The sequence below is a fragment of the Trichechus manatus genome, unplaced genomic scaffold (assembly GCF_000243295.1).
Source record: "Trichechus manatus latirostris isolate Lorelei unplaced genomic scaffold, TriManLat1.0 scaffold00023, whole genome shotgun sequence".
Taxonomy (NCBI): Eukaryota; Metazoa; Chordata; class Mammalia; order Sirenia; family Trichechidae; genus Trichechus; species Trichechus manatus.
In genome coordinates, this window is record NW_004443959.1 from 5,443,028 (window position 1) to 5,455,886 (window position 12,859).

Sequence of the window (12,859 nt, forward strand, 5' to 3'; positions counted from 1 at the left end):
AGTTGCCATCAAGTCGATTTCAAATCATGGCAACCCCATGAGTGTCAGAGAAGAACTGTGCTCCAGAGGGTTTTCAATGGTTGATTTTTCAGACGTAGATCACCAGACCTTTCTTCTGGGTGGGACTCAAACTTGCAACCTTTCAGTTAGCAGCTGAGTGCATTAGCCATTTGTACTACACAGGAGCAACTCCATTGTAACTTGGTTCTGTTCTGACAGTTAAAAGATGTATAAATTCCTTGTGTAGGCTTCAGAAGTAATGAAATTCGAATCATAGGCAACTAAATGCATTATCTGAAAAAAATTGCTATTGTCAAAAAGAATAACATGGGATTATGCAGTTTTACTGTGTGATTCATAAGAACTTGGTTTACACTGAAGTGCTTGTTCAACAGCACTCACCTGCTTTTGGGAATGCTCTCTGAATTCAAGAATAACAAGAGGTTCCAGTCCTGGTGGGTGATGTTGTCCTTCAGCCCTTTGAAGATTAGCTTTTGGAATCATCTTCAGAGTTGAGGGCTTCAGAGATTTCCTTTGTACCCATTAACCAACCAGGTATCTCTTCTACATGTCCCCTGGTATGCCCTGGCCCTCCCTGGAAGAGTGTAATCAGTGACCGACTTCTTGATTTCCCTGTGCCCCACTGGTCCAGTAAGGATACTGACTCTGGAACTGTAAAAGAAACTATTTATGGATATATGTTTCCAGACATTCAATTATAAAAGCATCATTGTTTGCTGGGTCATGAAGAATACTGGGCACAATTTGGGCTTTGAAGTCATATAGACTGAGGTTACAACTCCACCTGTCAGCACCTTATTTGGGGTTCTTGGGGCACTCAGCCTTTCTGAATCCCCCTTTTCTCATCTGTGGGGATGCCTGTCAGCTACCTGATGAAGATTTTGAGAAAGCAATTCTGAATGGTTTCCCAAAATTATCAGTTCATGAAATTCACCTGGAAAGTCTGTCCTGATCCAAGAGATCTAGAATGTTCCCCTAAACATTGTATTTTCTTTTTAAAAGTTGGGGAAACATGAATATATTTAAATGGAAAACATATGAGCCAGAAGAGTGGGCTTTCCTACTTTTTCCAAGAGCATTTTAAAAATCATTAATGTTCAAAGATCAGTAAGATCTAAAATGACAAAAACTTTTTAATCCATTCATCTCTGTAGGCTTTTTAAAAACCCAGAACATAACCAGTGTTGTCAATTTCCCTCTGTCCCTTCTAATATCTGACCGATATCCATTCTGCTAGAAACCTTTAAATCATCCATTCTTTAAAGTGGTGCACAGATTCTCTGCAATTCCACTCATTACTGGCATTGCATTTTTACTTAACTAAATCATTTCATTAATTTCCCTGAAATCAGATTCACAGGAAATGTCAAAATAATTTAAAAAATCTGGCAAATTTGGGCAAATAAAGATTCACTCCTGACAACACATATATATTCCTACTCCCTTGATATCCAAATAGCTCCCAAGGGGGACTAATAGCTTTTAAAGTGTATTTGCTCAGAAAATACACCATTTAGGTGAAAAGATTAGCATGGGTTTGATAAAAATATTTTCCAGTTGGAGAGCCATAGGATTTAACTAGAGCTAAATCCAAGGAGCACAGATTTTTTTATAAAGTGGCATGCTTTTTTTTCCTTCTAAGAATTTGTATGGATTCCTTCCCATGAATTCCCAATGCTCCACCACCTCCAGCTCCAGTGGGCAGAACAGACCAGCCCCTTGATTGGAGTTAAGTTTGTCATGATGTCATCTGAACCACTTTCTATCCCTGGTTATTACATCTGGCATAACCATGCAGACTCATAGAGGATACCCTGAATTTATCTGCTCCTTGCCTTTGCATACTGATTCTTAAAGGACCTTTCTTCACTTTTGATCATCAAAATTTTAACCAGTCTTTAAATTCATCTCAAAGACATTTGTGTTCTTCCAACTACGCCCAGTGCCCCCGAGCCCCAAATTAATCACGTTCATGGCTGCACTTGTATAACATTCCGTCTGTACTTCTCACGAAAAAGCTACCACCTCTTGCCAGTGTTGTAATCACTGGGTGGAAAGTCCACCCTAGTGTGAGCTCACTATGGACTGGGCACAGCATATGCACTTCTGTCTTTGCTATGGGTTGGAATTGACTTGATGGCAATGGATTTGATTTAGTTTTTGGTTTAACCCTATGGCAATCCTGAATAGCTGCACCATTACTATAGTTGTCTTGAATGAAATCACCAATAAAATATAGTTTTAAATGATTGAACTGCCTCCACTAGGCAGAGGTCATCTCAGTTAATTTGGTTTTACATTGGCTGCTGTGTAAATGTTATTTTCAAATGAAAATACCTAGGCCTCTTGTTCTTTATTCTTTTCTCTTTCCTCTAAAAGAGCAGTCCTTTTTTTTTTTCCCCCTGCTCTCATTCCTTGAATTATATACTGAATACCATAATGGATCTTTCAAATCCTATGACATCATCAGATGAACCTTCCTTTGAAGGTGTGTTCAGGAAAGGAAGTCTATTGCTGGCGTCCTTGGAGTCATAGGAAAATTCTGAGAACTACCACCAGGTGGCGCCAGAGCAACATTACGATGCAGCCTAAAACTCTAAAGTACTCCCAGGAATATGGTATTAGTCTTCAAGCTCCAGATGGGTTTGTGCCTCCCCTCCAGATCTTCCCTCCAGGCTTGAGGATTACCTGTCCACCCTGGGAAGCCCTCGAAATGATCTTGATTGCATCTATTCCTCATTACACTATACCTGCTCAAATTAAGAAGGCATAAAGACGCCTGCCTTTCACCAGGTGCGGGAGCTTAGTCCCACTAGGATGAGACAGTTTGAATTTTTTAAAGCCAAGATGCGTTTACCTAAAGCCATTTATGTGCTTGTCACTGTTCTACCTCTTGATTTCAAATCTAGTATTTGGCGGATTGAAAGGAATTTAGAATTCATCTACCCATTGGCATCCCCCGCCCCTATTTAATAGTGAAAGATTCTGAGGCTCAGAGAGGAAAAGTTTCCAGAGAGTTAGTAGCAGCGACTGTATTAAAGACCAGACCACAGGAACGGAATATTCTCTCCTTAATGCTCGGTATTATTTGAAGGCCGCCAGAGTCTGAGTAGCTTGAATATACAGATCAGATCTTACCCTTCAGGTCCCGGCACAATGAAGGCCGTCGTAGGCGCTCCCAGAGACAGAACAATTGATTGGCGAGATCTATTTTTCTTTCATTCTGACATAAAAGGAGAATTATTTTGATCTAGAAATTCCAAAATGGTCTCTTCTTTGGAGATATTCTGAATCTGAAATCCGAGCCAAATTTTTAGACAAAATAAGAATGAAACATAAAAAGTCGAATAATGACCTTTTGGAAAACATATTTAAGTGTATATTTATGTTCTTGGAGTCCTTGGGTGGTGGAAATAGTTAACATGCTCGCCTGCGAACCGAAAGGTTGGAAGTTCACATCCACCCAGAGTACCTCGGAAGAAAGGCTTGGCGATCTACTTCCAAAAAAATCGACTATTGAAAACCCAGTGGAACACAGTTCTATTCTGACACATATGTGGTCACCACGAGTTGAAGTAAACCCCACAGCCACTGTTTATTTGGTTGTCTCTGTCCTTAGTAAGTTATTGGTATGCTGAATATCAGAAGTATCTTTAAGTTTAATTCTTACAACACTGCAATACTGTGTAATAACATGATACAGCATGGGTGCTGTGAAGATCTATGCATTTATTCACAAGCCATGTGCCTTCTATGTGCCAAGCACTGCTCTGGTTCTGAGAATGCAGCAGAGAACAGAAAAGACAGAAGCCCCTGCCTTTACAAATTTGTGCCCTGATGGATGGGGACAGGCAATAAACAAGTAAAGCAAGTAAAATAATATAGTATGTCAGATAGTGTAAGTGCTATGGAAAAGAAAGAGAGAGAGAGAGATGGGGTATGGGGGTACCAGAAGGGGAGGGGGCGTTCCTTTTTAAATAGCTTGGTAAGGAAAGGCCTCAGAGACACAAGCGTATCTATATGCAAGAAGGGCATTCCAAGCACGTGCAAAATCCCTGAAAGAAGAGCATGCCTGATATATTTGGAGAAGAGCAAAGAAGCCAATGTTTCCAGAAGGGTGTGAGCAAAGAAAGAGGGACAGCAGAGGAGGCCAGAGATGGTCACACTGGCTTACTTCTTTTCCAAGCCAAGGAAGGGAGACTTTGCTTTTAGTCTGAGCATCAGGTCAAATTTTTATCAAACAATAAATGGCTTTTCTTTTGCCACTGTGGAAAGTACATACAACATCCAGGGGAGTTAGCGAGTTTTGGACTTGGTAACTGGGAAAAACTGTCATCTGGAAACCTCTAAGGATTGATTAATATCTCAATAATTTCCATCTCAGACTGGAAATTCCACCTATCTACTGGAGCTGACAACTAAGATTGATCATCCCAGCCAAGTTAATCATAACAGATGAAAATGGTTAGGAACCTTTAATTAATTACTACCTAAATGAGATTCCTATCTTCGCTAAAGATAACCCCTGAATATATCAAGCCATTCATCTTTCACTTTCTTATACCAGATTCATAATTTCACTTTCCTGCTGATTCCCCTCAGAACTTCCCACAGGTCTTTTACAGGCATTTTTTTTTTTTTTAATTTTTAAGATTATTATATGCAAGAAATACACAAGTAGTATAAACTAATAGTCCTTGAATAATGAGGGCCGTTCTCTGCTGGCTAAGAAATAGTATTTGTAGGTGATTTTGAAGTATGTAATCTCTTTCCTACATTTTCTCTCTCTGACCTTCCCAATAACTCTGTGAATTAGGTATTTTTATCATCATTATTACTCTTTATGGACTGCCAGAAGAAGGAACAAACCTGTCTTGGAAGAAGTACAGCCAGAATGCTCCTTAGAAGGAAGAATGGTGAGACTTCATCTCACATGCTTTGGACATGTTATCAGGAAGGATAAGTCCCTGAAGAAGGACATTATGCTTGGTAAAGAAGAGGGTCAGTGAAAAAGAGGAAGATCCTCAGTGAGATGGACTGACACAGTGGCTGCAACAATGGGTTCAAACACAGCAATGATTGTGAGGGTGGCACAGAACCAGGCAGTGTTTCGTTCTGTTGTACACAGGGTCACTGTGAGTCAGAACCGACTCAATGGCACCTAACAACATTACTGTTTGTATTTTACATGTCATAAATGGTAGTCCATGTGTTAAAAAAAGCTTTCCAGTCCTTTTCCTCTATCAAACTACCTATTGTTGCAATTTGGTGATAGTTTGGTGACCAGCTGGGTCTCATTAACTACTTTAAACCCAGCATGGAGTTCTGTGCCAGAAACATAAGCACAAAATAAATGTTTGTTGGATTGAATTGAATTGCTCTTCATGTGATGTCCTCTTCTCATTACTTCTCCGCCTGTACATGCTTCTTCTTCTCTCAGAACTCAGCTAAGATGCCGTTCATTCTGGGGAGACTTCCCTGGCAGTCTCTCCAGCTTTAATATAATTAACTCCTCCACCCTCTGTGTTGCCTCTACACCCTCTACATCCTTTAAGTCATAATTTTTATAAGCAGAACTTCCCATTCTCTTCAGCTCAACAAATATTTATTGAGGAAAGAAGGAATAAGAATCATCCATCACCTCAAAGAGCCAACACCTACTAGAAGACATTATCTAAAAAATATAAACAATAATGGAGTGTGATAGGCCCCACAGGTATTCCAGAGGTAGAGGTAGGGCAGAGGCAGTAGAAGTGAAAAATAGAAAGATGGAAAAAATAGCCTTTGCTCTGCAATGCTTACAGTCTAATATATTAACTAAAGTGAAAACACAGATGGAAGAAAATAAGTGGTAAATGTGTAAGAGAAAGACAAAATTCTGTTAGAATTCAGCAGGTGACGAGATTGTATGTGGTTGGTGAGCTCAAGGAGCTACTGATGGAGGAAATAGCATTTTGGAAAGGTTTGGAACAAAGAAAGGGTGATAGCATACAGAGAAGTGGGAACAGAATCTCAAGGTTCAGGGGACAGAAAAAAATAAAAATACCATGATTAGATTATAAATGGTAGGATTAGGAAGCAAAAAGGAGGGCTGTAACATGGAGGAATAGCAAATGCAGCAGAAGGAAGTTAAAAATGTGGTTTGTAACATTATCTGGCCAGGTTCCCCTTAATCAAGGGATCATCTATTTTAAAATCAGAGAAAGGGACAACTATGATTGCAGACTGACATTGTGGAAGGACAGAGAAGTAACAAACCTTTCAGAGATTCATTGAATCAAAATCCTACAGGAAGCAGCACCCACGATGGGAAAATGGACCTGATTTGGGGAAATCTAAATAGACTCCCAGTTATCCCACTTACTCCGTGACCCTGAGCAACATCTCTGAGTCTGCTTCCACATATTCATTCTTGCTGTACATATGCATTCATTTTCATAACTTCTGATTTTCATAACAATCCAGCAGAATAAAAGTTATTACCACCTTTTTTGCAGATAAAGGCAGAGATAACTAGGGCACATCGTAACTAGAGGTGCCACAATTCAAGCTCCTCTGCATGCTTTTGTATTTATTCACACAAACATAATCAAATTGAGATTTCCCAAGTTCTTTGAACAAATTTGTTGCACTTTGCTTGGAGAGAACTTGAACTTAACTGCTGTCTCCCGAGCCCCAAACCTTTATGGATGTGTTGTTTCCCTCATTCCATCAAGGACCTGGTTTATGCAGACATTACATAATTGATGATTTTCACTGATATAAAACAGATACATAATATAAAATAAACATAAGGATGTCTATGCTTTCAATTGAATAATTATATGTTTGCAGAGTTCGCAAAAAATGTTTTCATGCTACAGTAGTTGAGTACATCAATGTTCTGGAGTTGCCAACTACTTTCTCCACATGGGAATTTGATCAAAGTTTCTTGCTACCCAATCCGTAGGTTCCTAATGAGTTATAGATGATCAATGCAGAGTTTATAGCACAGTAACTTATAGCAGTGTAAGTATTCAATAAATAGTATTCTAGTTATCAGTGCTGCCATCTTTGTTATTATTATTGTTATTATTCCTTTTTCGTAAGAGCCTGGAAAGGTGTACAAGGCACATGTGATTGTTACAATTTTACAGAGGAGAAGCTAAAGCTCAGGAGGGGTTAATGGCTTAGTTGAGCAGACCTGCAACAAAAATGTCAAGAATGTAGGTGTTTTACCTCCTTGCTGTGGGCCTTTCTTTGCCACCATGCCTCAGCACATCCATGTCAGAAAATTCTCTCATTAGAGAAAAAGGTTCACAGAAGAGAGAGCCGATGAGCTGAATCATTTATATGGACAGACTGGAAAAAAAAAAAGAAGTTGATGTTCCTTTAGCATGTTATTCTTCTCACCAGAAATCAAATAGGTAGAGCTTTTGAAAAGCAACCAGTTAGATAAATAGAGTGGATTGAAATAATCAGGTTGGGAGCTGTAACAGTTATATTTAAAGTTTGGAAAAAATCAGGAAATTCAGACATAATGCTGAACTCACTGAGCTTGGATCACTACCAGATTTCTTTCATCAAAAGTAATGAGTCAGAACAGTTAGAAATACCATAACCCTAGATCATGAAACATAACGTACTCCAGGAAAAGTTTTCTGTTTAAATCACCTTCTTAAGGAAAAAAAAATTAAAATGTTGATACAGCAATTGAGTGCTAATCTGCTCAGCAAGGAGAGTAGATGCGCGGTTTCTTCTGCCCAAGGCTCTCGCTTGCTCTTTAACCCTGTTCAACAATTCACACCAGGCTCCATAAGAGAAATCGGATTCCATCAACAATTTTCTAGCTTAATGAGATAAAAATTGTGGTGATCAGTGCATGAAAGTAAAACTAAGATAAACTAGTATCTGCTACTGATAAATATTTAACAGATATAGTCCAAATCCCTCTGCCAGCTGGAGGAGGGAGAAAAAAAAAGTTCTATTTCACAGCTCAGATATAATTATTGGCCATGTTTCTCCAAGCAAAGACAGTGACATTGGCTCACTCCCCAGGAGAATTTTCTTCTGAACTTGGCACTGGGGTTTGCTTTTCTTTAACAAATTGCAGTAATATACCCTTCACTTGACCCAGTTTATTCATTCAGAATGTACCTGGAGCCAAAACCATGTACAAGAAGTAGGAAGGGAAGAGGCAGACACAAGCTGTGTTTATGTACCCACCAAAGGATTACAATGAAACACATCTATTCCAGTCACCATCGAACACACCTGTCTGTGTGCCAACAGTAGACCATATGGGTCTGGTGAACAATCACAGGGACACTCAGGAGTTAGAGACCTTTCCCCCAGGCCCTTAGAGTCAACTTTTTGGACTACTTCACGTACTGTCATCATGTCCAAGTATTAAGTCCTTTTCACTCGTTAAACAGATGGTGTGCAAAGAAGTTTCCTAAACATCACCACTGACACTCCTTCCAGTCCTGACTTTGGCTCATCATTTGGTTTCCCAAGCAGCTGTTGTATAATATGAGAGGATGTTTTGACCATGTGCCTTGACCTGACCATTTTGATCCCAAGGACATTTTGGTCCCATAATGCATTCCAGAGCTTAGATGGGTTTCACACCACAACTATATTTGTTTCCTTCTACTCTTTCCCATATAATCATTTTCCTAACACTGTTACCAGAATAACTTTGCTAAAACATGTATCTAATTATGACATTTCCCTGCTTAAAAGCCATCACTGGCTTTTTGTCACCAGCGGAACAATCATCCAGATTCCACTTTTGCCTGCCTTTTCTCATCTCCAACTCTTCTCTCTACATAATCATACTTTGGACACCCAGCACATGCAGCAAGTGCCATTCATTCCTTCATGCTCTTCCCCTCGTCTGTTGTCCCCAGAGATGTTTTCAAGTAAATCTCATTCTGTCCCAATACAAAGCACCTTTCAAGATCCTTGTTGAGTCTCTACATCTAGGGAGCATACTCTGACAACTCCAGGCCACTATTTTCCCTTGCCTCTAAACACACAACGCATCTATTCTGTCGCAATCACTTATAGACCACCGTTGTCTTCTGCCTGACATTTCTTTACTATTTACCTTATATTTTCATGCATGTGTATATATCTATCTTACTATGTCTTATTCTAATTATAGAGGTTTAAGGCCAATATGGCTGGGATTGATTGTGAGGGTAGATAGGACCTATCAGAAGTCCCCTTCCTCTATTATTATGTATCTGTCTCAAAGCTGGGTGGTCCACCAAAGAGGACAAAGTAAATTGTCAGATAGGGAAAGCCTTGTCATCAGTCAAGGGGATGCACATAAGTTCACTCTTCAGCTAGAAGCTCCAAAGCCTTCATCGTGTGAATCTCCTTACAGTGCCTGGCCCTATGCCCTGCCAGACGGCTGGAGCTTGTTGGTTTGATTTAAGTAATTGTTTGGGGTGACAAGCCCTAGGTAGGAAAAAGCAGATTGGGTAAATACATACCATCCTTGGAATCTGCCTTTTTAAAATTCAAGTTCAGTCGAAGACTGATTTGTAGTCAGAATGTGGATAAAATGATTTTATAAAAAAGTTTTTATGAATAATTTTATTGTATTTTGACCATCAATGAATCTGTGATGTGTATAACCCAAAACCAAACCCACTGCCGTCGAGTCAATTCTGACGCATAGCAATCCAACAGGACAGAGGAGAACTGCCACATACGGTTTCTAAGATGTAAATCTTTACGGAAGCAGACTGCTACATCTTTCTCCTGCAGAGTGGCTGGTGGGCTTGAACCAACAACCTTTTGTTAGCAGCTGAGTGCTTTAACCACTGCACAACCAAGGCTCCTTGTGATGTGGATAGTCATTTATTAATTTGTTTATTAAATCAACACTTATTTATCACGTACTTAAGCTGTAGCTGAAGACACTTAACCAGTTAATTCTGACTCATGGAGATCTCATGCATGTCCGAGTAGAACTATACTCCATAAGGTTTTCAATGGCTGATCTTTAGGAAGTCAGTTGCCAGGCCTTCCTTCCAAGGCACTCTGGATGAACCCGAACCTCCAATCTTTCATTTAGCAGCCAAGCACATTAACCACTTGATCCACCCAGAGATTCCATGAAGACACATAAAACCAAAAAAACCAGATCAGTTGCCGTCAAGTCGGCTCTGACTCATAGTGACCCTATAGGACAGAGTAGAACTGACTCATAGGGCTTTCAAGGAACAGCTAGTGGATTCAAACTGCTGACCTTTTGGTTAGCAGCAGAACTCTTAATCACTACACCACCAGGGCTCCTGAAAACACACAGGGAGGATAAAACTGTCCATGCTCTTGAGGACTATCCGGTAAACATTTTAGAGGTAGAACAGCTGAAGCTCAGCAAGGTAGGTCAAGCAACTGGCCACTGGCTAAATAATGGTTGGCACAGACTCCAGTTAGAGTCCTGTGATTCCTATTACACTTCTTTTTCCACTCCATTATGCGTCTCTATGGCCCCTATTTAGGGAGTGACTCTGCTCTTTCTGGGTTTCTGAAATCTTGTCTAGATGTCTGGCTTGCTTAAGATAGAAGTACAGCATGAAGAAATATGCCCTTGTTTTCCATATGAGTTGGAGAAGACAAGAATAGCTTTGATGATTGGAAGGAAACATCCTGACTAAAGCAGCTCCCCAGGGAGAAGAGCGGAGGCCCTGGTCACAGAGAGTATCTGGATTTTTGTAACCTCGTTTACATTTCAAAATACTTCTTTCTGCTGGCACTCAGTGCTCAGTAAGGCTCACAGTTTCCCTGGGAACTGGGCCAGTGTGATTACCTCCATTTTCCATGGTTGGAAACTGCTATGTAACAATCCTCTTAACCTCTGCAAAGCCAGGAACAGTGCGACAACAAGGGCAATATTAGTTCTTGAGAATATTTTTCCCTTTTTAGATTTTGAGTGTTTATTACATATTTACAAAGGAGAACACAAAACTCTGTCACTTACAGTTTGTGTTGGTCAGCTTAGAGCTCTGAACAGCTCCTTTGCTACTCCTAACAGAAACTAGAGAATTCTCAGGAAAATGGCCTCTGACTTCACTCCAACGTCTCATACGCTCTTGCCAGGTCTGTCCCCTACCTCCATTCCTAACGCTCCTGTTTGGATCTTAAATATCCTTAAGAATCTTTCTGACTTTTTAAATTGTTTTTTTTTTTTTTTTCTATTTTCACAGTCAGTCCCTTTTGATTAATACCTTGGTAAGATAGTAACCCTACAGGAGAGAGTAGAATTGCCCCACAGGGTTTCCAAGGAGCTGCTGGTGGATTCAAACTGCTGACCCTTTGGTTAGCAGCTGAGGTCTTAACCACTGGGCACTAGGCACCTTGATAAAATGATCAGCATTGTTTCAATTTCTTTTTTGATCTTGAAATCAGCCTTAACACATTCTTCGTTCCACTGTCTTCATCCTTTCTATGAGTTTCTCCACCAATATGCTCAGGCTGGGTCCCAAAGCCTTCTAGCTGAATTCAGCCCAATAAGTTCTCTTCTAGGAAGAGAGTTTAGACAGTTCACAGGAGAATAATAAATTGTCTCAGAGTAACAGATTTACTGTGAAGTTCTATTTTTCTTTGATAGACTAAGCGTTTTAGTTATTTAGTTTTTGACAAATGTGAGGTATACATTGCTTTTATCCTGCCTCTTTTCCCCCATTGCATGCTGTGCGTGTGTCAGAGGTGAGGGGTAGATAATTTGGCTGCTTTAGATTATAGGTCTCTAGACTATGAGGAGCTACATACAGATCCAATGAAAAGACTGGCAGACCACCCAGAGATCCTGGATTCTCAGCTGGGTTCTGTGACTGGGTGTGACTTTGGGTTATCTTCCTTGGATTGGGGCAGAATTTGTTCCTGATATGAAAAGAAGATAAAACTTATATTTGGTGACAATTTTCTCTTCTTCCTGGATATCCAACTAGTAGACCTCATTTCTCAGCCTGCCTCACAGATGTATACATGGGACTAAGTTCCAGGCACTATAAATACTTCTAGGTCTGAACCATAAAAACCTCCCATACAAAATTCTCTCGGTCTTCCTTTTTTTGATTAGCTTCTTGCACATGCAGACAATCCAGCAGAACATTCTAATGGAGATTCTAGAAAAAGTCAAGGCCTGAACTTTGAATCACTGGGTGGATTCTACTTACCCTATATAAAATGGGACCTTATGTAAATGAGAAAAAATATATTTACGTGGTATTAAGCCAGGTAGACTTAGGGTTTGTTTTAGCAACTAGAGTTACATATTCTAACAAATGCAACATTCATCATAGCATGCATGAGCTGCAGTCTCAGACATATACACTGCAAAGAGTAGAATTAATTTTCTACCATCACCTGGGATAATTTCATGGACAAACCTGGGCAACGAGGGCTGTAATGGGGACTTTAGTCACTCATGTTTGAAAGGTAAACTAATAACAATATTTCTAAGCAGCTTCAGGTTACTCACTAATATTGGAACCCTAGACAAGTGATATAAGAAGTTGATTCATTGATTAAAATAAAAAGGGCCATGTGTGTAGCAATAACGATGGTGCATTATGATCCAAGGATCATTACTCATCCAGTTCTGTGCATCTGAGATCCCTAAACACTTCTCCTCCAAAAATTTGATTTTGCCACAATCAAAAGAACTTTGGAATTAGTCAAGATAGATTTTGGTTGTAACAACTACATTCTCCTAGTTATTGTAATAATATTATTTACAAAAGCCAATGTGAATATTTGGTTCAAACCCACCCAGTGGTTCCACAGGAGAAAGACCTGGAGATCTGCTCCCATAAAGATTACAGCCTAGAAAACCCTA